This window comes from Chamaea fasciata, unplaced genomic scaffold (assembly GCF_029207755.1).
Source record: "Chamaea fasciata isolate MVZ Bird 193981 ecotype frontalis unplaced genomic scaffold, bChaFas1.0.hap1 SCAF_1, whole genome shotgun sequence".
Taxonomy (NCBI): Eukaryota; Metazoa; Chordata; class Aves; order Passeriformes; family Sylviidae; genus Chamaea; species Chamaea fasciata.
This window is the reverse complement of record NW_027094086.1, coordinates 92,443,000-92,468,354: the sequence shown is the minus strand read 5'-3', so window position 1 is coordinate 92,468,354 and position 25,355 is coordinate 92,443,000. Positions and strand designations below refer to the sequence as shown.

The window sequence follows — 25,355 nt, the reverse complement described above, 5'->3', positions numbered from 1 at the left end:
GGGTATTGCTGCCTGCCAGTTCCAGCATCACTGTCCACATGATGCCACTTCTTCCGTCACACAAAGCAAAGTTTTGGGGCCGAAGATTGTGTGAAATGCATCAGAAAACATTGTTTCCTTCATAAATACCATCAATGCTTCTCAAAAGAACTAGACTAGGAATTATCTTACAAGAAAAAGATCATTTTTAGGCCAGGGACTAAAGCACTATCGTGAACTAGGTCAATCCCATCATTTGTTGCTGTTCAAAAGTACAACAGCAGCAGGAAGAGAGGGTCAGGGTGGAATAATCATTTGTTAACAATTTTAATAGTAAAGCTTTATTGGTTTTCCCTATGGATCCTCATAGTTATTATAGTGAAATTAAGTGTTTTTCCTCCAAGTGAACTCTTGTTAATCCTTTTATTTAGGTTCAGAGCCACAGTACATGACCCTGCAAGAACATTCATCTACAGTCACAGCTGGAGCTGCAGACTCACTGGCTTGAAGGAATTAATTTCTTTGCAAGGCAGAAGCAACTGAAAAGCCAAAAGCTTATCTGCAGGAAAATCTGAATTTCACCAACTTGCTCAGAGAAAAGGACAAACCAAAAATCTATAATCAGACACCTCAATCAAAGAGCAGATGCAAAAAAACTCTGGCACATTAGAGGGATACAATTTAGTGGGGAGAGGAATATTCTGATGGTTTATCATACCACATAACAATCTTTTGGTTTTTTAAAAAAAAAATCTGAATTTTATAACCAGATCAAATTTTACTCCACTGAACTGCCACCAAGAGGTCATTCAGACTTCATAGTGCTTAACCCCAGCAACCCAGGCTTTCTATTATCTCATACCTTTGACAGTAACTTATTCATTTGCAAGACTTATCTGAAGCCAGTTATAACATTACCAAGTGAAAAGCCTGCTCTTGCTTCACCTTGGTTGTCAACTTCTCAGTCAATTTTCTCCTGCTTAAATAAATAACAACAGAAGTGTGAAGAATGCTGGAAAGTCAGACTGTTTGACTGGAAATAATGGAAGAGACGGTCACAAAAAAAAATATTAGAAAGTAGAATCTTGGTCATCAGGTCACCAAGTGTAGCTATTGAAACACGTCACAAGCAGGCAGAACTTAAAACATGAGTGACAACCTTCACTTGGAATCTAAAATCTGGATTTTCTGCTTTTGAGGGTATTCAAGAAAGTTCTGCAAAAGCAGTTTTTAATAGTTTAATTTTCTCAGTATTAAAAAAAAAAGGAAAAGAAAATTCATAAAGCAGTGTTCATATTCAACACTTCATACAAGAAGCTTTAGATAAACATTCACCAGATGCATCACACTCCTGTTTTACATAGAATGCAGTAAGATATTATTAACTTGATTGTGCATGAGTACAATAAGCACCTTTCTAATTATGTGAAAGTTTGACCCATTAAACTGATCAGAAATATTTGTATATCCACAAGCATTCACAGCAATTTATTTTGAGCATATTGCACTGAAATATTTACTTATGCTTTCTGAAGCTGAGCATCCCTGACACTTTTGAGACCTCAATATCTGGAATTTTTCAAATCATTGCTTTCTTAATCAAGGAATAAAGAGACATAAAAGCTTCATTTAATGAAAGTAATTTAGAAGCAGATTTTTTTTAGGAGAATCTAAGCACAGAAAACCCAGAGTACTTTTAACTCTTGCCCATAGTTTAATTTAAGTATTGAACTTGGTTACATTTACAATAGATTTCCAGCACATTCTCTCCGAGAAAATACTACAGTCACACTGAAATTCTTAAAAGCCTCTGAAACAGCATGAACAGGTCTTTACTAGAATTGTTAAATAAGTAGGAGCTGCCAATTAAAAGAAAAAAAAGCCAATTAAATTTCAATAAATTTGATTTAGATATAGGCTTTCTATCAGTATGAAGTGAAAATATATTTAATTAAATCACACAAATGATGGCGCATTCTCATTACACATTTATTTTATCCTACTAGTGCATTTAACATAGCTGCCCTCAATAGTGTGCTCTCAAAGAGACACTACCTAGATGCTTCAGGTCAGACTTCACTGATTAAAATTATCACATTGACGTAGTAGATTCCACTAAGGAATCCACATACAGGAAAGAGCAAGTGCTGTGCAGCCTTTGGAGGTTTCCCTGCTGCTCTCTTCTTGAATGAGGAGGACAAGACTTCAGCAGTTAAGGCCAAAGGGAACATCAGTGCCAGAGGGTGGGCTGGAGCTGCCAAAGTTACACAGATCCTTCTTCCCACTACACAAAGAGGTTCCCTTCTAAGCGCTGCTTGCTAAACAGCTCATTCCTTAAGAGATATCTATTAATATAAATTCATGTTGCACTAACACTGCTATGCACGTTGCAATCATCAGCTCACAAAGAATGATGCAGTAATACTTTTCTGAGGTTTTTCCTCTTCTGGTGTTTCTTAATAGCACTGATTCCCCCAAAGGGAGAAAATCCCTGAGCAGGAGCCATCAGGTTACACAGATTAGAGTGGCCTGTGAAGATGAGCTGTGCCAACAGCACTCACAAGTTAATAAGGACGTGAGCAATGAAGCCAGAGCTTGACACAGAAATAATAAGGATCTCCAGCAGTAACCTGGCTGACCTAATGACAGCACATTGCCAAACAGTCAGAAAACTCAATTGTTTCTTTCCTAAGTACCAAAATAGCAAGCAGTCTTCAAGGTAAAAGCTGACTTTATTCACTTACAAAAGCCATCATGAGCTATAATGGCACCACCTCCCCCTCCTTTTTAATTTTGTTCTTTTCATTATCATTATCCCAGGTGGCTTCCAGGAAGTCCCTTGCAAACTAGTCAATGTTATGAACATGGCCTATTTTAATCACAGTCCCTTGACAAGAACAGCTAATTATCTAACTTTTCTGTCTGAACTACCAGATGGCTTTAGTTCTATACTTAACTTTTAGTTTTCAGTAACTAGTGATACTTGCACATTAGAAAATGTCAGGGATTACACAGAACAGACATAATACCAGTACCAATACCAGTACCTCACATACTGGCAGGATAGAAACATGAGTATCTACTGCATTCTTCCACTAAAATAATAAAGTTATTTAAGATGGAAAGCATCTGTCACATTTTCTTTTCTTATGGGACTTCCCAAAGGTGTGCCATTAGGTTTTTGTTGTTACTGCATTATTTGGGTTTTTTTGTCTTTAAGCAACATTAGCATCCATTTCAAGGAAAGCAAGGGGGAGCTCCTATATTGTTCCCACCAAATCCCTCTTGCACTTTCCCAGTTGTGCTCCTCCTGAGATCCCACTTGTGGGTGCACCTACTTGCCTGAGACGGCAGGAAGCATGCCCACACTGCCTGCCATGGCCCAGCACACCCCAGGACTGAGCATCCCAAAAGCATCTCAGCATGGTGTCCCATGGGACTACACAAACACTCAAGGCCAGGGGGATGGGATTGTAAGATTGTCATCACTGACAATGCAATCAGCAAGCACAGCTTGCATGTGCTTGCAAGAATGTGTACCAAAGCAGGCAAATTTCTGCTGGTTCCAAAAACTAGAGTTAGGCAGGGTTTGAGAGCATCCCTGTCCATGACATGGTGCAGTGCAGACATAAAACAGGGAGAGAATCTGGCCTGAGAGCACTGGAGCAGTATTTACCCCTGGTGTGCACAAGGAAAATACAGCTGACTGCCTAAAGACAGCAAAGATCAACCAACAGCAAGGCAAGGCCAAAGATCAGCCAAGTGAACGAGTTTCACGCATAGGACACTGTATCGCAGGAGGGCAAAACCCACTGGATATTAACCATAGCAAACATAAGAGTCATGCTTATAAAAATACAGGCAATTTCCTTTTATATTCTTCTCACTATACTTAAGATCTAGAGCTTGTTACATACACCTATACTACACACTGCCATTTTTTTTTCCCCAAAACACAGCAGCAATGCAAACATTGATTTGTTTTTTTCCTACTGGTTACAATTCATGTAGCCACCCAGTGACGTTGCAACATTCACTACAAAATAACTGAAGAACCCAGATCTGAGAAAATTCCTATGACTCTGGCAACATGGAAAAGTTTTAACTTCTTTTAAAAAAAAGAGTAGAAATGGAGTCTACTGTCTGGATACAAAAACAAATGAAAAAGGTACGAACAGGTAAAAAAACACTGTATTCAAGTTTCTAAAAAGGCACTACAAGAAATAGTAAATAAAATTTCAAATAGTACTTTTTTTATTATTTTGGCTGTCTGTGCATCTTTAGACAGTCACTCACTTTTAATCAGCTGCTCTAAAAGGTTTAGGATGTATTTCTAGAACAAAGAAAACACCTTCACATTCAGAAAGCAAATTTTTAGTCATATTAGATCTAAGAAAATATATACTTAATTTAATTATACTTCATAACAGATAACAAATTCAGACGGGAGAATCATTGGGTTTTTTTAAAGGTAGCAGTTACTTCTGTGAATAACTAGAAACAGCAACATGACCACATTACCATGGTCTATAATAGAGCAAACACAATCAGACAAGTGCCCCTGGGTACCATCACAGCAACATTAGGATGCCTAAGCGTAAATAACAATCAGTTTTCTCAGGTTCACAGCAGCAGATCTGAGGCAGGACAGCAGGAAAGAAAGGCTGCCTGAACACATGCCACACCAGTGACAAAACCGATTTTTGCTGGCGTCATAGCTGTTATACCTTCAATTTGTAAGGCTGCTCATCTCTGAATTCATCATGGCAAGGATGTTCATTAAATTAATGGAACATCTCTAGGCTGATGAACTTGGGATTGTTCTCAGATTTGGGTCTGGATTCCAAAACTGGTTTGAGCTTCTCAACCTTAAGTGGAAATTATGTCAGGTTTCATTTTCTGCCACTAGAGTCCAACTGAAGTCAGTTCTTGGAACAAATACTCCGATAGAAACCCAAAACAGAACATCTTCCACCCTTTTAATATTTGCTTGAAGGTATTTATGAGAGACTTATACATGCAAACCTTCCCAAACTAAACAATAATTTACATCTGTGGAATCCATAGCATTAATCTTGCAACAATCACACGGTAATATATATTTTTAGAATTTTTGGAGCTAATTTAAGAGTCAGTGCTGAGCGTAAGAGGTCTTGGGAAACTGGCTTGTAATGACAATCTCTAGTTATATTTCACAGAGCCCTAGATCTTCCTGAAATGGAAAACAAGGGTAACTATTGCCAAGAAAATTAAGTTTGCTTGATTTTTCCCATGTAGTGCTGTTCAGTGTTCAGTTAACCACAGAATCACAGAATCAGCTTGTGCCACATCCAGTCTTAAATGCCTTCAGGGACAGAGGTTCTGCCACCTTCCTTGGCAGCCCATTCCAACGCCCAACCACCCTTTCTGTGAAGAAACTCTCCCTAATGTCCAATTTGAACCTTCCCTGGCACAGCTCTACACTGCGTCTTCTTGTCCTGTCTCTTGTTACTTGGCAGAAGAAGCTGACCCCCACCTGGCTACACCCTCCTTTCAGGCAGTTGTAGAGAGGAATAAGGTCCCCCCTGAGCATCCTTTTCTCCAGGGTAAACACCCCCAGATCCCTCAGCTGCTCCTCATCAGACTTGTGCTCCAGACCTTTTACTAGCTTTATTCTGGTAAAGTTATGTCCACTTCTTTGGACACACTCCAGCATCTCAAGGTCCTCCCTAAACTGAGGGCCCAGAACTGGATGCAGCACTCAAGGTGTGGCCTCACCAATGATGAGTACAGGGGAAGAATGACCTGCCTGCTCCTGCTGGCCACACTATTCCTGACACAGGCCAGGATGTCACTTCTTGGCCACGTGGGCACACTGCTGGCTCATGTTCAGCTGCTGTCACCAGTACCCCAGGTCCCTTTCTGCCTGGACACTGTCCAGCCACTCTGCCCCCAACCTGTAGTGCTGCAGGGGGTTGTTGTGGCCAAAGTGCAGGACCAGCTTGGGTTCTGAGCAGTTTGTAACACTGCAGTGTCTGCTGCCACTCCTCAGCTTCAGTTTGATTAAATCAATGGGGGAGTGACTTCAAGTTATGATTTTAGATGAATATGTTCTGGATTGGTTAGTTTCTGTCACACAGTCATTTGTCCAAGCAGCAGCAGCATGGAAGAGATCTCATCTGCCTGCTCTGTTCTGGCTGCCCAGGCAGCCTTGGCCAAGTCAGTCTTAGGCTGCATCCCATTACTGAGCTCAGCTGCACATCATCTCTTCACCTAGACAAATCCCTAGCTATGTCCTGTCCTAGTGCTCGGATAAGACCCCTCTCCTTTCCCTACATCTTGGTTCACACAGACCCAGAGGGAGCTCAAAAACAGCCATAACATCTCTGCAGCATGCCCCCAATGGCAAACATTTATTGGGTGTTCTGTAACTTCAGTTCCCCACTAAAACAAAGAGGTACCTCACCACAAAATTGATATAAAGTTTAAGCTATTAATGAACATAAATAATGTCAATAATACCTGCATAGGCAAATATTGACAAAGGGCAAAAATTTCAAAAAAGCAACACAAGTATACTGAGTCCTCCTGAATCATTCCTCTGCGGGATTACTGCTCCTCCATGGTGACTTTCTTTCAAAGCCCTGACTATCTCACAGCATCTTCTCATGCATATGCATACTGCCAGTGTCCATTCTACAATCTGAATCACTTCCTGTCTGCAGCTTCATTAAGTGGAAACCTCCTAAAAGAAAAGTGAGAGGGTGGAAGGGTGGGAACTTCGGGGGGTGGGGGGGGGGGTGGGGGGGGCACAGAATATTTAAATTTTTACACAAGGACAAACACAAGGACAAAACTTTTTTCTTCACCAAGGGTACTAGATAGTTAAAACATAGATAACACCTCTGAGGGCACATATAAGCAACTGCATGCTAATACAAAGCATTTGCTTCCTTTCTTCATGACAGGAGTCAATTGCATAGGACAAGAAATAATTTCTTCCTTTTATTTTCATCCCACCTTGCTACGTATCTGTGCACTGTCATTTAAGCATTAAGAGTCTGACATGTATATAAAGACCTTTTTTTCCTGCAGACATTCATAATATTATGTTAGAACTCTGATTAACAGCCATATCTTAACATCACCCAATAAAATAACTAACATGGGTGATATACAACAATATCAGAAGGTCTCCAGATACAGACCAGCTTGGGCAAGCCACATGAGTGAGTTATCTTTAGTACTGGAAGGAACTGATGAGGTAATGCCTTCAGTAACTTATCAAAGACAAAAAAAAGCATACAGCTTTAAATCCTAACTCACACTTTACCCCACATAGCAGCAGGAGGGTTTTACTAATTGCAATCTGCAGAACATATGGACTGGAATACATCCCATCATCCGGCACCTCAAAACTATAGGCATTAAGTCGCTAAGCTTTAGCACACTGTTTACAATTTGCCTTATGAATATGTCACTGCGTTTTACATTACTAATGCATACATGTAAAAAAAAAGAAAGAAGCTTTATTAGCTGCAACTAACACAAACATCAAAGACTTGTAGTGCAAAGAAATCCATTACTACACTGCCTTTTCATTGAGCCTAAGCAAGGACAGTGGCTTTACGACCCCCTTTTTACACAAAACAGATTCAGAATCTTTTTTTCCCTGCCTTCACATTTCCTGACAGCATCCTTGTGTAAGGAAGCCAGTGAGCCTTTGAAGCCTCCACCCAAAACAAACATGAATCTTTATAACTTTTGTAATCTGCTTTTTGGCCACCCAGTGAGAATCTAACAGGATCCCTTGTTTGAAGGCCACCACAGAATAATACTAACAGGGAAAAAGAAAAAGAAGATGAGATCCAAATATAATCATTACATAATATTTTCCTAATGAAATATAAAGCTCCTTTAATTTAAACAGCATGTCAAGATCTTTATTAATCAACTTCAAATGAGGGACTACATTCATCAATTTAGCAGAGTGAAACCAAAACAAGAAGAAAATAATTTTAATGTTTAGACACGAATTCTAAAAATTACACATCTATCAGATAAATAGGCAGTAAGATCCTAAATTTTGAAACCTCTCCTAAATAGGCATTTTCTGGAGACATCAACCCGCAACTGCCATGAGTCCTTCTAAGAATAATCAAGCTCTGTTACCAAGAGCACATGCTGCACAGGACTATGGTGTTGAAATCTCAGCACAAGCACCGAGAAGAAGCTTCCTTGAGTTTCTGGAATCCCAGAAAATGTTTTAGGAAGGCTCTCTCACCCCAACCACCATCCCTGGTGCAAATGGGAAAGAATTGCAAGTGTTGTCGCACAAGTGACAATTGAGTGCCAGAGGGATGCTTCCTTCCATCCTGAAATAGGTGATGCCTCCCCACAACTTTGAACATCTTCTCTCTAAAAAAGGTATGGACTGAGCAGTACAGCTAAAAAGGTATTAGCTGTCCCTTTATCATGATCCAATATTGTATTTAGCTCCTATCTATTTTGCACTGTCACGATTTACAACTTTACAGCCCCTTTTTATCTCCCCTCCATTCACATTTCTGAGAGCATTTTAATTTCCAGTTTGCAAGGAAGTATTCATTCTGAAGGATCCTGAAGTTAATTCTATATGGTATAGGATACTTCTAAAGAAAACCCTGATGTAATTCCAGTTTCATGTCTTTTTTACTATCTGCAACCCTGGGAAATCCTTTAAACATAAAAAATAATACTCTCGGGATTTTTCTTATCAAATGCAACCTGTAACTTTTAGATATTTCAAACTCTCCCACGAAGTCTTACTCTCATTTATTAGCATTTTTATTTATCAACTCACAGCAGCATTTAAAAAAAATTTAAAAGATCACTCAGAAGTGCATTGCTATAATACAATGTAACAGTTAATTATTCATTCAAATCATTAACTGCAAAGGCAGAGGTATTGAAATAACCCTCATAGTGAAGCATTCTCATAAAAGAAACAGGAAGAAGCACTGACCAAGACATATGGACACATATCTGTCTCATACTGGCTGCTTCGTTTTTCCTTCACATTCATATGAAAGTTGCAAAGTCCGTTTCTGCCATAACTCTTAAGAAAAAAAAAAAAAACAAACAAAAAAAAAGAGTAGAAACACAGATCAATATGTGGAAGCAAGCTCTGTGGTCCACCTATGGCACTCCCTCCCAGCTCACAAACTGTCAACATAACACAGGAAAGATTAGGAAAAATTTGCACTGTTCAAATATTCTGAAACTTTTCAGAAAATTAAAGGATATGTCCTGAGGTAAAAACACCCAAGACTGAGGCCTCTTAAAAACATTCTCCTTTTCCTACACCTTCTGATTTGACAGCATCTCTTCACAATATGAAATCCTTTGATTTCCACTCACTTGCTGTGGCACCTGCATCCTAGGGCTGAGTTTTCCTTGTTTTAGAAAATCTTACTCTAGGGATACACAAACAGAAGTGTCCATCAGGTCTCTTAAAGTGCAGAAAAGAAAGGCTCTTGAAGAGGGGAGGACAAAGAGGCTGCTAGACACAGCATTTCTGCAGTGAAGCAGAGCCACGTGCACACACAATATAGGTCAAGCCAAAAGCGAGGGAAAGTGGCAACACAAAATCACTCTGCAGAAATGAACGCTGCAGTCAAAGAAGATATTTTGCAAATCAGGGCAATGAATATTTGATCCAACCCCTGTTATTACTTTAAAGTGTAAGAAGAACTTTATGATATAATAAATACATCACAGCTCACGTGTTATCTCATGTAAGAAGGTTCTGGGTGTTAAATGAGCCAAAGGCAGGAAATTGCCTAAAGGTGCATGTGCTGCAGTGCCCTGACTCGAGCAGCCAAAAATGGCAGGGCACAGGTTCCTGGAATCCACTGATAGCAGGCAAGAATGCAGCTGCAGAATAAACCTGGGACCACTCAAACCTACAAGCTCAAAATACCATCAAGAGGAAGTTTGCTGTGGGGTGCATCTGGGTTTGAAAAAAGGCAAATTGATACAATATTTTATATCTTCAGCGACCTTCACTCAGTGCTACAGATCATCTGACAAGACTTATTCACATGTTTAGCAATAATATTCAAAGAATTGTAAGGAAAATAAATAAAGTCTTATCAACATCTTAAGCATAAGCATTTCTTGAACCATATTTCACAATGTTTAGGATTTTTTTTTTTTAACAATTTTTTTTTTTAAGCAGGTCATTGTGACATACAGTAAGTACCACACTGTCTGAGGAAACACAGTACTGGGGAAACCCTACTGTCACCTTTTTTCCCCTTCAATGTCTGTCACTGCCATTCTGGAACCAGGCATTTCTCTCCCTTTAAGACAGTGCTGCTCACAGCTCACTGCTTAGCATATGGAAAGAGGAAAACTTTCCTAAAGGAAACATCTTGAATACATGTTAACTGCTGAGAATTTAAGGAAGATACACTACAGAATTACCAGTTTCATTAAAACCTGAAAATGCAGTATATGCACACAGCAAGAAGAGGATAAACTTGTCAATTTCTCACTGTATTTCCATTTTTTCAAATTCTTTACAAAGAAGGAGGGATTCAGCATGACCCACTTCGCTGCTGCCTCATCTTCCCTCCATCACAAGAACAGTTCAAGTGAAAATAATCCCTTCTCACTCACTACATATTCTCTGTAAACAAATACACCAGCTGAACAATCCACATCATCTCAATGAAGATACTGAATGATTCTCTCTCAAACTGAATCTTTTTTTCTGCTAGACTTATATGGTGCTACATATATGTTGCATAGAAAATTCTTTTATATATATATATATATATATATTTACACACACATAGTCCCCATGAATAAGAAGGGCCTTCAGTGAGATTCTGGCTATGCACAAGCATTCCTTCCCTTGCCAGTAACCAGAATGTAAAATAACTCTCCTCCCATGAAAATTTCCTTTTATTAGGATATTTGTTTCAAATTCATTTAAAAAAACTAAATCAACTGACAAATCTGAAATAGCTAAACTGCCATTTACAACTGCAATCTGGCTATGATAAAACATTTGTTATTTTTATTTGCAGAAGATCAAAATGACTTTCAGAGTAAAGCACTTCTTCAAAGGCCTCTGGTGCAAATTCAATTTATGAAAACTCATCACTGACAACATTAATATATTCCTTTCTGTGAGATCCAGTTCTGCGTTCCCCATAGAAAGTACATTAACCTCTTAAATAAGCAACCCATATAGGCTTGCTTCCAGCTGCTTGTAAGCAGATGAGACTGAAAATACTTCAAACCTGGAGGCTGGAACCAGCTGCTGTCTTTTAAAGAAGCATTTGTTTCATCCCAACATCCTTGTCGATAAGATAAAAATAAAAATTCTTGCAATTCAAAAATCTCCTTTCCTGAGACACAGAAAAGGAATTTAACATTTTATTTGCAAAAAAAGCACTCTTCAATCTTAAGAGACTAGAATATTAATAAGAAAATTCATAGGATGCCAACAAAATTAATATGAATTAAATACAGAGCTAAAAAAAAACCCTCAAAACATTATATGTCTTTGGTATTTCCACAAACCTTCTTCAAATAGAAATTGGCTAGAACTTAGCTTTTGGGTTACTTAATGTTGTAATTTTGAAAGGGGGAAAAACCCCACCTAAACAAAACAACAACTGTCATACCTGAGATTCATTAAATAGTAAACTTTTTCATGAGGTAAAACCATTCATCTTCTGTATCTCAAAGTATGAATTCTGTATATGGAACAATCCATGTATTTTGACCCCTTGAAATGTTAATTTCTACCCGAGAAGTCACCTAGCAATCAATCCTTGGAGGGTAGGAGTAAGTATTAATCCCACACTAATGCATATAAAGCATCATTTATTTTAAAAATTCATAAGAAGAGTAGTGGCAATGACTCCTCCAGAAAGAGCTAACAGAGACCACTTCTCCAGAGCGTTGATGTCCTTGGGAGTTCCTCCTCCCACTCACAAACAAGTAGCAGGAGTTAGACAGCACTTGCTTACTTGGGGGAGGGATGGGGGTGCAGGAGAGAGGGGAAAGTGGTGGGAGAAGCATTCAGAGTGGTTTTAGCTGGTCTTTTTGCATGATTTGATCTCTGGCAAGAAGCCTGAGAGCAGCTGCCGTGGTGTGTCAGCTCCCTGCAGACCTGAAGTGAGCTGTGGGAGTGTGGTTTGGAAATCTTCAGACCAGGTCACTGGGAACAGCATTAGTAACGGAGTTACAAACCCCAGTGAGCGATGGCATACAGCTTTAAGCAAAAACATCCTTTCTAATTAAAGCTGTGTTTGTACTCCAGTAAAACACCAACATTTAATAAGTTTCACACAAGAGAGTCCTCAAGAAAAACACTCACTAAATACTTATTTTGATTTAAAGAGTGTGTGACTCAGTTTTGGGTAGGTCTCATCACCTACAACTGGAATTCCCCACCGGGTCAGGGCCTGGTGATGGAAGCGGCAGAGTTCAGCGGGATGATCCAGCCCAGCGCCTCTCCTTTCCCACAAGGACTCCCCGTGAGAACGGCTGGGGCTGGGCTGGCTCTGCGCTAGCTCATGCTCAAATCCGCATGAAATCACCCCTGAAGAGCCTGCTGGGTCCTGGGGGAGGAATTCCACCTCTTCCCCAGCCCCCAGGCAGACGCCTCTGCCCTCTCTGTATTCTTCACAGCACAGCGACATGCTGCAAGCATGAAACCTTCTAGATTAATAATGAGAACAGGGCAATGATCTCCCTGGACTGCATCCATTTCACGTGAACTGTGAGAACTTGGATTTATTTCAGTAATGGAAAGGAATGAAATGCAAGGAGCAAGAGCAGGTTTTCTACAGGCATTCTACATCTCCAGGGAAAGCAAGGGGACAAAACTCAAACAAAGTCATTTCTGGTGCATGTTGTGGGCCAAATTTCTAAACTTTCTAAACTTTCAACCTTTTTGCATTTTCAGCTTTGTGCACTTAACACTATTCCTCTCACTGATTTTATGCAGTATTTTTATTGTGCTCTTTTACTATGCTTAGATAAATCTGCGTGACTGGCACAGAGCAAACATCTTCACCGAGGAGATGTGCACTCAGGTTTGAAAGAATATACAGTGGAAAAAAACCAGACATTGGGGAAAAGTTGGCTCTTCCTATTTCTAGTGGTGTCAGTGTATCAAGCTTAGCCTTAAAATTACTAGGTGAAAATAATATGGGATATTTGCTTTCCTAAAAAATAAAGCACTTATTTAAGGCATAAATAACTCTCAGACACACAAGAAAGAAAACTCTCACTCACCAAGAAAGCACAAAAACTATTCCACAGGTCCTACCTCTATCACAATGTTTCTCTCCTCTTTTTGCTCTGACTCTTTGGCCTAGCAATTGCCAAGGGTATTCATTAGTCCTCAGGCAGGCTACCAGCTTTGAATGCAAAAGCCTGATGGAGGCTGTTTAGAAGATCCCTGTGGCACCAAAAGGCCACAGACCAAGTGCACAGAGGTCTTGGCTAACCTGTAGAGTCTTTTAATACTGAGTGACTCCAGGCCTGCTGCAACTAGTAAGGTCAGTGGATACATACAAACAGAATTTCACCAATGACAACTTCTATGTGGAACAAATTCTTTTTCCCTTTCTGACACTGCAATATGCTGCTTCTTTTACCTTGTTTGATAAATGTTGCCTATAAAAAAAAAGTTTGAGAGATGTTTCCCCCCTATAATTGAGACTATTTTCATGAACAAGGAAAAAATGAGATAAATCTATTCTAGCCACAGCTTTAGTGAAAAGCAAAGACTGGATAGAAAAGTTGACTGTCAAAAGTTGCTGCACATGTGAAATTAGTGAGAACTATCAAACAGACAAAAGTAAATGGAGTGCGGACTTTAGGATCACAGAATGGTAAATTTTGACAAACGAAGGAAACTACTGACGCTGTCCTCAAACACTTCAGCTCAAACACAGAAATACCTCACTTGAAAAAGGCAAATGTTATTCACACTCCCATTCCAAGCAGGAAGGGAAAAAATGGTAAGGAAAGATTGGAAGCTTGCCCAGATGAATAAACACGTCAAACAGGATATTTAGAGGAAATCCAGACTCTACAAAGAATGAAAAGATTAATTAGGAAGAAGACAATGTCTCAGGCGCTATGAAGTGTTGAAACTGTAAAAGAGGACAGAAGCTCAGCCAAAGGGAACTCAGCACAGGCAAGCCAAAATGAGTCTGCTATGCATAGGACAACTTACAGAATTTCACTGTGGCTGCTCACTAATTTGGGAGCACTGGCAGCCAGGCACAGGGTAGGAGAGATCCCCTCAGCTGCTCCCAGCCAGAGTAATTTAGATTTATATCTACACAGCCTACCAACTCAACTAGAGCAGTTACTCTAGATGCACCTTTTCTCTCATCAGGTGAAGAGAAAGGGAAGTCCAGTTGCACTGGACTGAAGTCTCCCACAGAGCTAGGTGAAGCAGACTGAAGTGCTGTAAATGACACAGACAGTTTTAGAAGCAAAGAGGAAAGGGGAAAGACAACCATTGCCAGGCCATTTCTGTCATCACACAAATGACAGAAACTGAGGCAGTCGAGCTGAAAGCCTGCAGAGGCTCAGTGTGGCAACTTCCAGAGTATTTCTGATGCTTGCAGTGGGCTCTGGCTACTCCTCTGAGCAAAACAATCTGCTGCATCTTCTCTCACGCACTTCCTGCCAAGCATGAGGCCACAGGGCCCAGAGAAAGTTACTATAGATAGATTTTTCCATAAACATAAGTTATAATGACTCTTCTTCACAGTGTGCTATGAAACAAGGGAAATAAAGATGCACTAGTAGCCCCTTTGGAGCAATAGCTTCTTCTACTTTTATCTCTATTTTATTATAGTTGCAGTACTCATGGTATTTCTCTTTACACCCAAAACATAATAGTTTGCTAGACAAAGCAGATTTAGAACCATACTCATTTCATCCTCTACCTCTCCCCCCACCCGTGAGAAAAACACATTCCATAGAAAACTTTTGCTTTACTAAGCTCTCTAAATATGTTCATATTCTGGGGGGTAGGGCTGATGGTGCTGGTGATGTGAATTATTGTTAGGAACAGTTCTTTGTTATTAACCAAACCATTTCTCTAATCCTTACCCAACATGAGATGACACAGAACACAATACAAATCTGACTGCCTGCTGGCAAAAGTTAACATGGAATATAATTTTTAGCAAAAGAAGAGTACTTTGGCCAGTGCTTGTTTGGTCAGGTCATCAGGCCCCAAAATAGAGACATTTGCATATTCAATATGTATGGCAACTCAGACTTTCCAAGTATTAAAATGGAAACTGTAGCTGAACTTGAAGATACATGGAAGCAGGAGAAATGCAATGTCCTAATTGAAAACAAGAATACAACTCATTGCTTTAATGCCTTTAAATGCTTTTATGTGAATACAAAACTAACATTAAAGTCCAATGCTGCTGTGGGTGTCAGTCAGCTTCTCAGGTTTGTGATTATTCATTAAAACATACCTCATTCTAGTAATTTCTTATTGGATTTGACACTTTTAGGTTTTCCTAGAATAAGAACTTAGCAACCACTCAATCAAAAGTATTCTGAAGGACAGTCATCTACAGAGCTTTGTTCCTTCAGGGCCTAGGAGCATACCCGCCATGACCAAGGTGTACATATAAAAATTACTGGAAAGACATATCCATGCATCAACTGAACCACTGTGACTGGTGCTCCCAGAAACTCAAAGCCTCAGACACACTCTACTCCCTCCAGGCAGCAGGCTTTGAAACAGGCCATGAAGGTCAATAAATATCTGGTTTCCCCAAGGGAAAAAAAAGGTAAATTCAAGGATATGACATCCACAAAGCTATACTATCCCCAGCTGAAATGGGCACTCGGGCACTGAAACCATTGTGCAGTAAGAACAGCTGAGAAAAGGGAGAACAGTTTCAAAATCTACCTTGAATGGCACTTAGAAGTAGACAATCAAAAAAACCCAAAATGACAAAAAAAAAAAATACAGTTGTAAATAAACAGCACATTTTGCAATAGTATCAGCTCCTGTGGAAATCGTGGTAAGCACCCCAGATGGAGCATGCTAATGCAATATCAAATGGCAGGAGCTGACAACTGTGTCAAGGCTTGTAAGGAAGCAAAATCAGCTCAGCCTCTTCACTGAGGAAGGGCTAGAAAGACACAGTGTCCTGGTTTAGGACAAACCACGACATGCAGAGGGCCAAATGCAGGCCCTCTGCATTTGAAGCACTTCACAGAACAATGTTCCGACCAATGCACCTGTAGATGGAAAACTTGTGGGATGGGAGAAGAAAATGTGAAACAAATCAGAAGAAATTTATCATTTCTCTCTCTGCCTAGTAATTTCCGATGATCCAGCAGGTATCATCTTAACCAGATGAAGTTCAGCTACTTGTTTCTGATAAACTCTAGCCCTGCCAGGGGTGCAAGATAGACCAAGCAGCTGCAAATGCAGCTGTTCTAGTGCTAAGAAAAAACAAGGACAGGTGGCACAGAGCCACAAACAGTCTCGGTGCTCTGCTGAGTACTATGGGCAAATTGCAAAGATGGTTTTACCAGTTCTGGACCTTGCTACCTCAGCAATTATCGACTTCCCTGAACAGTCAAAATTCAGGTCAGGCAAAGCGATGAAGGTAAGAGACCTTGTGAAGAGATAAGAATAACCATAGGCCTGGAATTTTCCATACAGGGCACCAGTTCTGAACCTTTCTTCTAGGCTTGCTGCATGACAGCACATATTTGTCAGCATCTCAAATAACTGCAAAGCTGATATTGATTTCTATGTATTTCACTGGAAACCTGACAGAAGGTTAATGATTTGCTTTTATTGTTTCCTTCTAAAATTTTGGTCCAGAACATCTGGAAGGAGTTATCTGTTTTCCTTTTATTTTCTCATCCCCTTGTAAGTCCTCTAAAAACTAATGGGGTACATCTTAGCTACTGAAATATTTAACAAAAAAATTTAATTTTACAAAAAGCAGTCCTGTAAAAATAAGAATAGAGGAACTACTACAGAAAATCTTCTTAAGGAGTTTTTCCAGGATTCCTTTGAGTTAGAGGAACACAACCCACATTTTTCTACTGTGAGGAGCAGTACCCTTCCGTAGACATGCTCTCCCTATAATATTATTTTATCAAAAACCAGAAAAAAAAGTTACTCTCAAAGTCTGTGTATCAGCTCTGTACTAGTCCATTGGTAGTAGGATTTAGTCATGAAACCTGTATAAAATTCAACAGAGGAGTAGATTAAAAATTTCCAAAGACTCAAGCCTATGCATTTAAATTATTGAACTAGAACTGAGATGATGATAAAGAGTCACATCTAAATAATCCTCAGATATTTCAGCCACTCTAGCAAATATTTGCTGTTTCTATAAATCTCCTCTCAGCACCTGTCAAGAGTACAGCCAGCAACATGGGAGAATAAATACATTCAGCAGGCACAGATTTCCAATAAATCCAGTGAATTTGGGAGCTCACTAATTCCCCTCTACAAGCAAAGAAAAAAAAATCTACTAAAAACCTTAATCTCCCATGTGCTGATACAGCATTTCCCAATTCCAAATCACACTGAATTTTCCCCAGCTGTCAGCACTGAGCTCAGCAGGGGCATCAGCAGGAGAGCAAGGGCAGGAGCAGGACTTACAGAGCCCAACATTCACTACGTTGAAACTGGAGGTTAATGTTGAAAGACAACAAGTCATAGTGGGAGGAGGGAAAGGAAGCAATGCATCAAATCAAAGCCACACATTTAAACTGGCTGGGTTTGCCCCTCCTACCCATCCTTTAAACCTGCTTTTTTCCTGCGTTGCATCTTCAGCATGTGAAAGGGGAGGTTGGTTGTTTGTTTTCTTCAATATTCACTTATTTATTCTACTGGCATTTTACTCTCCTCAAAACCCTTGCTATTGAAAGATAATATATTTCTTCAGCTGAGCACCAGTGTCAAAACTCACACGAGGGACCTGAATTGCTATTTTAAAGCAAGCCATATTCAAGAAAAATCATTAAAAGGAGACACAGATAAAGCCCTGTTGGTGTTTACAATCGTGTTGCATTAATGCTACTGTGTCTCCTGCACCTGTAAAGCCTGATACCATTTGTGTCTACAAGCCACTATACTGACGCACAGCCAGAAAGCCTGGCAGGGCTGCTAAACCCTGGGAGGAAAAGAAAGAAAGAAAGAAAAAAAAAAAACCAAAAAACATTGAGTAAGCAGGTCTTTGTGCAGCAGATAAAACAAACCCCGAAGATTGCAAGATTTTTTTACTTTTCCTTAATGCCATAGAGGAAAAGGAGTATTTTCTTGGTTGAATTGCAAACACTCATTTCTTCTCTTATTCTGATTTCTCTAAATCTTTGTAGAATCATACAGTCCTATAGGTTGGAAAGGACATTTAAGATCCTCAAATACAAGTGTTAACCTAACACTGCCAAGTTCCCCATTAAACCATGTCCCAAAGTGCCACATCCATACATGTTTTAAATACCTCCAGAGGTGGTGACTCAAACACTGCCCTGGGAAGTCTGTGATGTGATTACCATTTCTATGAACAATTTTTTCCCAATATCCAATCTCAACCTTCCCTGGCACAACTTGAAGCCATTTCCTCTTGTCCTGTCACTTGTCCCTTGGGAGAAGAGACCCATCCCCACCTCCCTACAACCTTTTAGTTATAGAGAGTCGTAGACAGTTGTAGAGAGTGAAGAGGTTCCACGTGAGCTTCCTTTTCTCCATGTTAAACAAACCAAACTCCCTCAGCTGTTTGTCATATAATTTGTGATTCAGACTCTTTGCCGGCTCACCCTTCTCTAGACAGCTCCAGCACCTCAATGTCTTTCTTGAAGTGAGTGGCCCAAAATTAAACACAGAATTCAAGGTATGACCGCACCAGTGCCAAGTACAGGGGGACATAGTAGGGAGTATTTCTGCTGGCCACATACTCCTGGTACAGGCCAGGATGCCAATGGCCTGCTTGGCCACCTGGGCACACGCTGGCAGCTATTGACCTGCACCCCCAGGTCCTTTTCTGCTGGGCACCTCTCCAGCCACACTCCCTCAGCCTTTAGCACTGCAAGGGCTTCTTCTGAACCAAGTGCAGGACTCAGTACTTCACCTTACTGAGCCTCATACAACTGGCCTTGAGCCATCAATCCAGCCCCTCCAGATTCCTCTGAAGAAGAGCTTTCCTACCCTCCAAGATCAACATTCCTGTCCAGCTTGTTGCCAACTGCAAACTGGCTAAGGGTGCCCTCAGTCTCCTTGTCAAGATCATCAATAAAGATATTAAACAGGACTGGCCCCAATACTGAGCCCTGGGGAACAGCACTATGGCACAGAACACAGGCACTGATGACATCCCTCTGCAAAAATTACTGGCAAATAGTTGCAGTGTACAGTAATACCAGAAGTTGTGACCTGCCTCAGAGGAAGGAAAAAACAACTTAGTGTGGCCTGAAACAGCCAGTCAGTGCTACATGCTATGAATACAAAACAGAGTACAGTATGTGTCAGATTTTGACCTCTGTCACTTGTGTATTTGCATCCTTTCCAGTCAACCTTCCTCATCTCACAGCCATCCCACCAGAAATACCCTCTGTGTCTGTTCAACATCTCTGCCAAGCTGAGCTCATGCTCTTATCAAAGAAAAACATTTCAAGAGGCTTTAGCTGTTGATTATTCACCTCCAGATCCCAGGAAAGGCTATGGCCAAAATCTCTGTCTGACTCACAGAATTGCTTGAATGCTTTGCACAAGTTCCGTCAGCCAAGGCACTGGAAAAACACTTTGGAAATTTCCAAAAGGTGGGCCTCTGCACCTCAAATGAAGCTTGGCAGAACTGTGCCTGCCACCTACTGTGCCTGGAAGTCCATGGACACTTTCACCATTAGCTTCCACACACCAAGAAGACCTCCTTTCTTGCTTTTTCACGCAAGGTGGCTAGGAGAGAGCATGAGGAGCCCCAGGCAAGGGGAAGCTGTGGGAGCCCGTGGCCAGGAGTAAGAAAGGACAAAATAGAATCTCACCAGTGGCAAGATGTAAAACCATTCAACACATGCTGACAAGCCATACCTGGAGCTCCAGGGAAAATATGGCAGCAACTTGAATAATTTTCACGAAAAACAATCCCAAAACAAAAAGAAATTTAAAAAATAAAAATAAAAATTAAAAAAAAAAAAAGAAAACAAAACAAAACAAAACAAAAAAAAAAAAAAAAAAAAAAAAAAAAAAAAAAAAACACAACAAACAGTCCCACTGAGAAGGAGAAATGCTAAGTGTGCTCCATGGGCCACTTGTGGCTTACAGATGCCACATCAGCTACTCAAGCCCACAGTCCTCCCCTCCCTGAGGGACATCAGACCCACAAAATACATCAGAACAGCACTTTTTTTTATATCATGCTCCTTTACAGAATAGCTAGCACCCAGAATTAACTCAGCCAGGGAAAAACACTATGGTTTATCAGGCCAGGACACTCCTTAGGAAGACAACAACATGGTCACCATTATCAAACCACTTATGGCTTTTAATCTCATGGTAGTTAAATGTCAAAATATATGAGGGAAGGAACTAATATGAGGGAAGGAACAAAGGCCTTGGGACAGGCATCACAGGTACCTCACTGCATGTCTGGACTAAATGTAAAACTGGCACCCCAACAGCTCTCCATCCACTTCACAACCAAGCACCGTGACAACCAACCCACATGTGGTAGAAAACGAGCCTCATATGAGATCATCACACTGTGTTGGGCCACAGGATGTCAAAAGAGTTAAAAATGAAGGCATACATTCATGGGTGTGACATTACTCAGTGTGTCACTTGTTCTACCATTAGCCTGTTCGACAGCAAAGGCTGGAAATCAATGAACACAAGCATCCTATTCTCAATTAAAAAAAAAAGAAAAAGTGTGTGTACATATAAAAATGCACACTTCTTTTAACAGTTCAGGTTTTTCATTAACAAGTCCTGTTTCATCAAGCAGTAAGAGTTTGCAAATTATGCACTTTGATTGCATAATTTTACTATATTAATTTACACCACCATCACTCTCCCCCTCCAAAAAAAATCACAAAATCATGACCAAAACTGCCTATAACTTCAGCTGAGATACTTGTACGCATTACAATCCCTCAGACTGAAAGCATTCGATGTGAATTTGGCAACAGCTTTCACAGTGCATCTTATTTATAAGCTTTGACAGGCCAAATTCTGTGAGCGAGAGATTGGTTGAGATTTTACTCTTCTAATGTTCCTTCCAGCTGACAACATGGCTACAGGAATGAATTCTTTCTCACGTTTATTGGGCATACTTCACTTTTAAAGGAGCCAGGTACTGGGAAACAAATCGACAGGAGCATCAGCTGGCTTCCTCTTCTGGGCATTCCCAACTGCTCTCCAGGATTTCCCATGGAGATGTCAGGAGTTTATGCCTGACGATACATGGCAGAGGAGGAACACAACCTCAAGAAGTCAACCTCCTCTCACTTCTGTGTGCTAAACACAGAGCAAATGAAACAAGAGCCTCAAACAGAAGTATTACTGCTAACAATACTTTCACTCACCTCGAGTAAGATCTCCATGGAATCTTCTACTCTACATATAGACATTTCTACAGGCCGTATGTCACCAGTAAAATGGCCTTTTTCATAATACTACCAACAGGGCAGCACAAAAATTTAGCAAACCATATACATATTAGTATTTGTATACCATCACTTTACTATTATTAAAATTGAATGGTTCAGGAAACTATTCTCACTGCAAACCCCTCCTTCTGAGGTCTTTGCTTGAACCCTGCTGCTTTTGGAAAAATATTGGAATTAATATTCAACCACTATTTAAGTAGAACCCATCAGAACAGCACCCATTTTGTTCCCAGGTAATAAGTAACACAAATTCTAATCTGGGGAGCAACTCCGGATTGTCAACACAAAAATAGGCAGCACAAGAAAGAGGAGGAAATATACAAAGGAAGGAAGAGGAAATATTATTACGTTTTTACAAGCGAGGAATTAGGCACAAAAAGTCACAAGAAAGGATGAAGGTGTCATAAAACATACCTTAAATGGAATTTGAATGAGAAGTAGGGGGAAAAAACATGCAGCCAGGAAGTGGACAAAAGCAATTTTTAAAATATGAATCTCTTACATTTGAAGAGCTCTTTTGCAAATGTCCCCTGTCAAAACAAATGCAGTGCAACAGAGAATAATGCCTTCAAGCTAAGCTAATTATCTCTGCCTGTAGCATCCCATGGATAAATTCTGCGTTACTGACTATAAAATAGCATAAATTTAAAAATGAACAGCACTGTTATAGTAAGCATTACTACACTGAAACACTACACTGAATTCAATGCTATACTAAACTCCGAAGTGGTTCAAAGGGGGAGCGGAGGTGTCCCCAAAGAGGAAACAAAACAGCTAAAGTTGACTTTTTTAACCATGCAGATTTCAATGCATTGTCCAGAGGTATTCTGCATCACAGAATCAGTAAACTGTGCAAAGGAAATGTTGCAACCAAAGTTTAGTTAAAAAGAAAGCATTTTTTCCTCCAAAGTACTAGGCCATTCTAGAGGTTTCACCTTTTTCCTCCCTCCACAGACCTGCAGATTTTTCAGAATAATGCATATTTCAAGCCTTATTAGCAGTAACTCTTTCTTCTGACCATGTTTTTTTGTTATTAGTCTATATTAACTCTAGAAAAATTGTTGAAGGTTCGTTTTCCTTTCTGAAGCCGCTTTGAATGCAGCACAGGTCTCAAAGAAGATAAGCTGCTTTATCTCACTTTTCCAGGCACTGAAAAGAATAAGGAAAAAAAAGCTGACAGGACATATCTGGGTAAATTATGTACACTCCCACCATACACCACCTGGAAACAAGCAGAATCTGGCCATGGAAACATTCATCAGTACTTCATTTAATAGCATTAAAACAACATTCCTTAAAAAAAAAGGGAAGGAAAATAGACAGTGCTCAATGATAACACAGTTAATATATGAAGCTGCATAATCTTACCATGGTCACAAGTCAACACAGATATCTAAAGACTGCACATTCATATGCAGGGGGACTCCATTTGCTATATAATTTGTCTTTTGCCTAGAGAGTCAAAGCTTCACTTAGAAATAAATGAAGAGTAATGACTTCTCGTGAACTTTCCCTAATTTGTAGCCAGTTAATTTCCTCCTCCTGGTGAAAGTCAGTTGTATGCCACACATCCTGCTTCAGGCTATCACTGAGATGGGGAAACTGTGATTCCTTTCTTCCTACTACAGACTTCAAAACCAGGAAATACATCCGTTATGAATTTTTTAAGAATAAAACAAATATTAAAGACATTAGCAGAATTCTGGGAGAAAATTCCCAAGACTATAATTACATACATGAGGAAACAAACATTTAAAAATATAGTAACGAATACAATGCTTTCAAAATTATCAGGAAACAGTGATAGAATTAATAGCACAGACAGTCAAACAACATTCCAAAAGAAAAATGTCAACAATTCAGAATGGGAAGAAAGAGTGGTACAAGGAAAATACACTCAAAATTAAGTTTTTCATTGCAGACTACATGAAGGCAAGAGGGCTGTAGTCCCAAAGGAGACCTGACCCCATTCTCCCTCTTCCATCCTTCCCTTGGTGAGTGGGAGAGTTCCTCATTAATACACAATTCTACAAAACATCTTTAAAGGTCCTGCAATTTAAAAGTAGCTTCTAGAAACTATCTTGTAATTAGGACAGTTCATTAACTAGCCTGATACATGTAACTTCTTCATAGTTACTCACACAAAAAATAGTAAGAGAAAAGTTCTTCACAAGCCCATTGAGAAAAACCAGAACAACTTGGAATTTAAGCCCCATGGCCTCAGCCTGGGAAGTTTGGCAATAGAAGGCATAACAGTGATGCACACTTCAGCTTCTCACTTCCTGATACAGAGCCTCTCACTGGGAAGACTCCCAAAACATTTTACAAGCAGAGTATCAGTACCAACCCGATTCATCACTGAAACATGGTCCTTTGCATCAAAACAGAAGCTGCTCAGCAATACAGGGGAACAGAAGTTCAGCAGGAGAAGGAAGATTACTACAGCACTACACAGGCGAGACTCAAAGGAGAGTTCAGGAAGGCAGCACTCCTCTCCTCACATTGGGACTGGCCCCACCAGATGAGATGAGGATCACTGCTGCTGGCAGCTTCAAGAAATCTTTTACTGACAAGTGACCATAAGCACAAGGGGAGAGGCTCCACATGAAGCCATCCTCAGCATCCTACTGGGTTCTGGATTCTGAGGTGATTACATAGAACAGCCTCCCACTGAACTGACCATACCTCTCAATAAACCAGGGTACACACTCCTCTAAAGGACAGATTACTACAACTATGCTTTACTTCACACAATATGGCACAGACTAAGCAAGGGAAGGACAGACACCCTGACATGCTATACAATTAGCTTCCTCCTACACAAAGAGCTAAAGAAATTTATCTTCTACACTTGAGTTACAACACACATTTCAAAATTCAAAAAGTGAGCTAAATAGTTGAGGACAACCAAGTGTCCCTGGGCTTGCTGATCTGTCAAGCAACCCATAACACTCCTTGCCCCAAGAAAGGTTTCTTGCCCTCCCAGAACTCCTACACTAAGTACAGAGGCCTGTGAGAGCTCACTGATGAAAACTGAAGTGCACAAGGTACAAGTACCTCAGCCTTATCAACGCCCACTTTTACCTGGCCCACTCAGCAGCAGATCCACACTTTCCTCATTCAACCTTTTCCTATGAGTGTAAGTGGTAGAAACTCTTTTGCAGTCCTTTTTACCACCGGTACACAACAACACCAGCTGAGCTGTTGTAACCCCAGCCCTTGGAAAATGTTTCTAAGTTCCTCCTTTACTGCTTCCTCCTCCTTTTTGTATTGGGAGTTCTATCATGCGCTTCCTGCCAAGCCACTCTGGTCTTCCAATACATCCTTTTGTTTTCTAAGTCACAACTGTTCCTGCACTTTGAAGGGATTGTCCTTCAAAACCTGTCTCTCATGAACTCTTAAAGTGTTTTAAAGCTTCAGTGTTTCCTGGTACCAGTTGCCGAAATAAGCTTAGTCCTGCCTTCCTAAAGCCCAGAGTCTGTCATTCTGCTTCCTTGTGTTTCTCATGCCCTTAATGACCTTGAGCTCCTCCCTTTCACGGTGGCTACAGCCAAGGCTGTCATTATCACTCTCTCAATCACATCTGCCTACTTTGTGAATAGCAGATGTAATCAGATGCCACATCTGTTTGACCACTCCAAGGCCTGTATCAAGAAGTTAAATCTGATATCCTTAAGAAAAGCCCTGGCTAGTTTGTTTTTAACCATATC

The 25,355-nt window shown here is 40.2% G+C and overlaps 1 long non-coding RNA gene across 4 annotated transcripts in view; it reads right to left on the bottom strand.

Moving 5' to 3' along the window:
* LOC136293066 (uncharacterized) overlaps positions 1-25,355 on the bottom strand; it is a 134,195-nt gene that overhangs the window by 56,625 nt on the left and 52,215 nt on the right. The window lies entirely within an intron of this gene.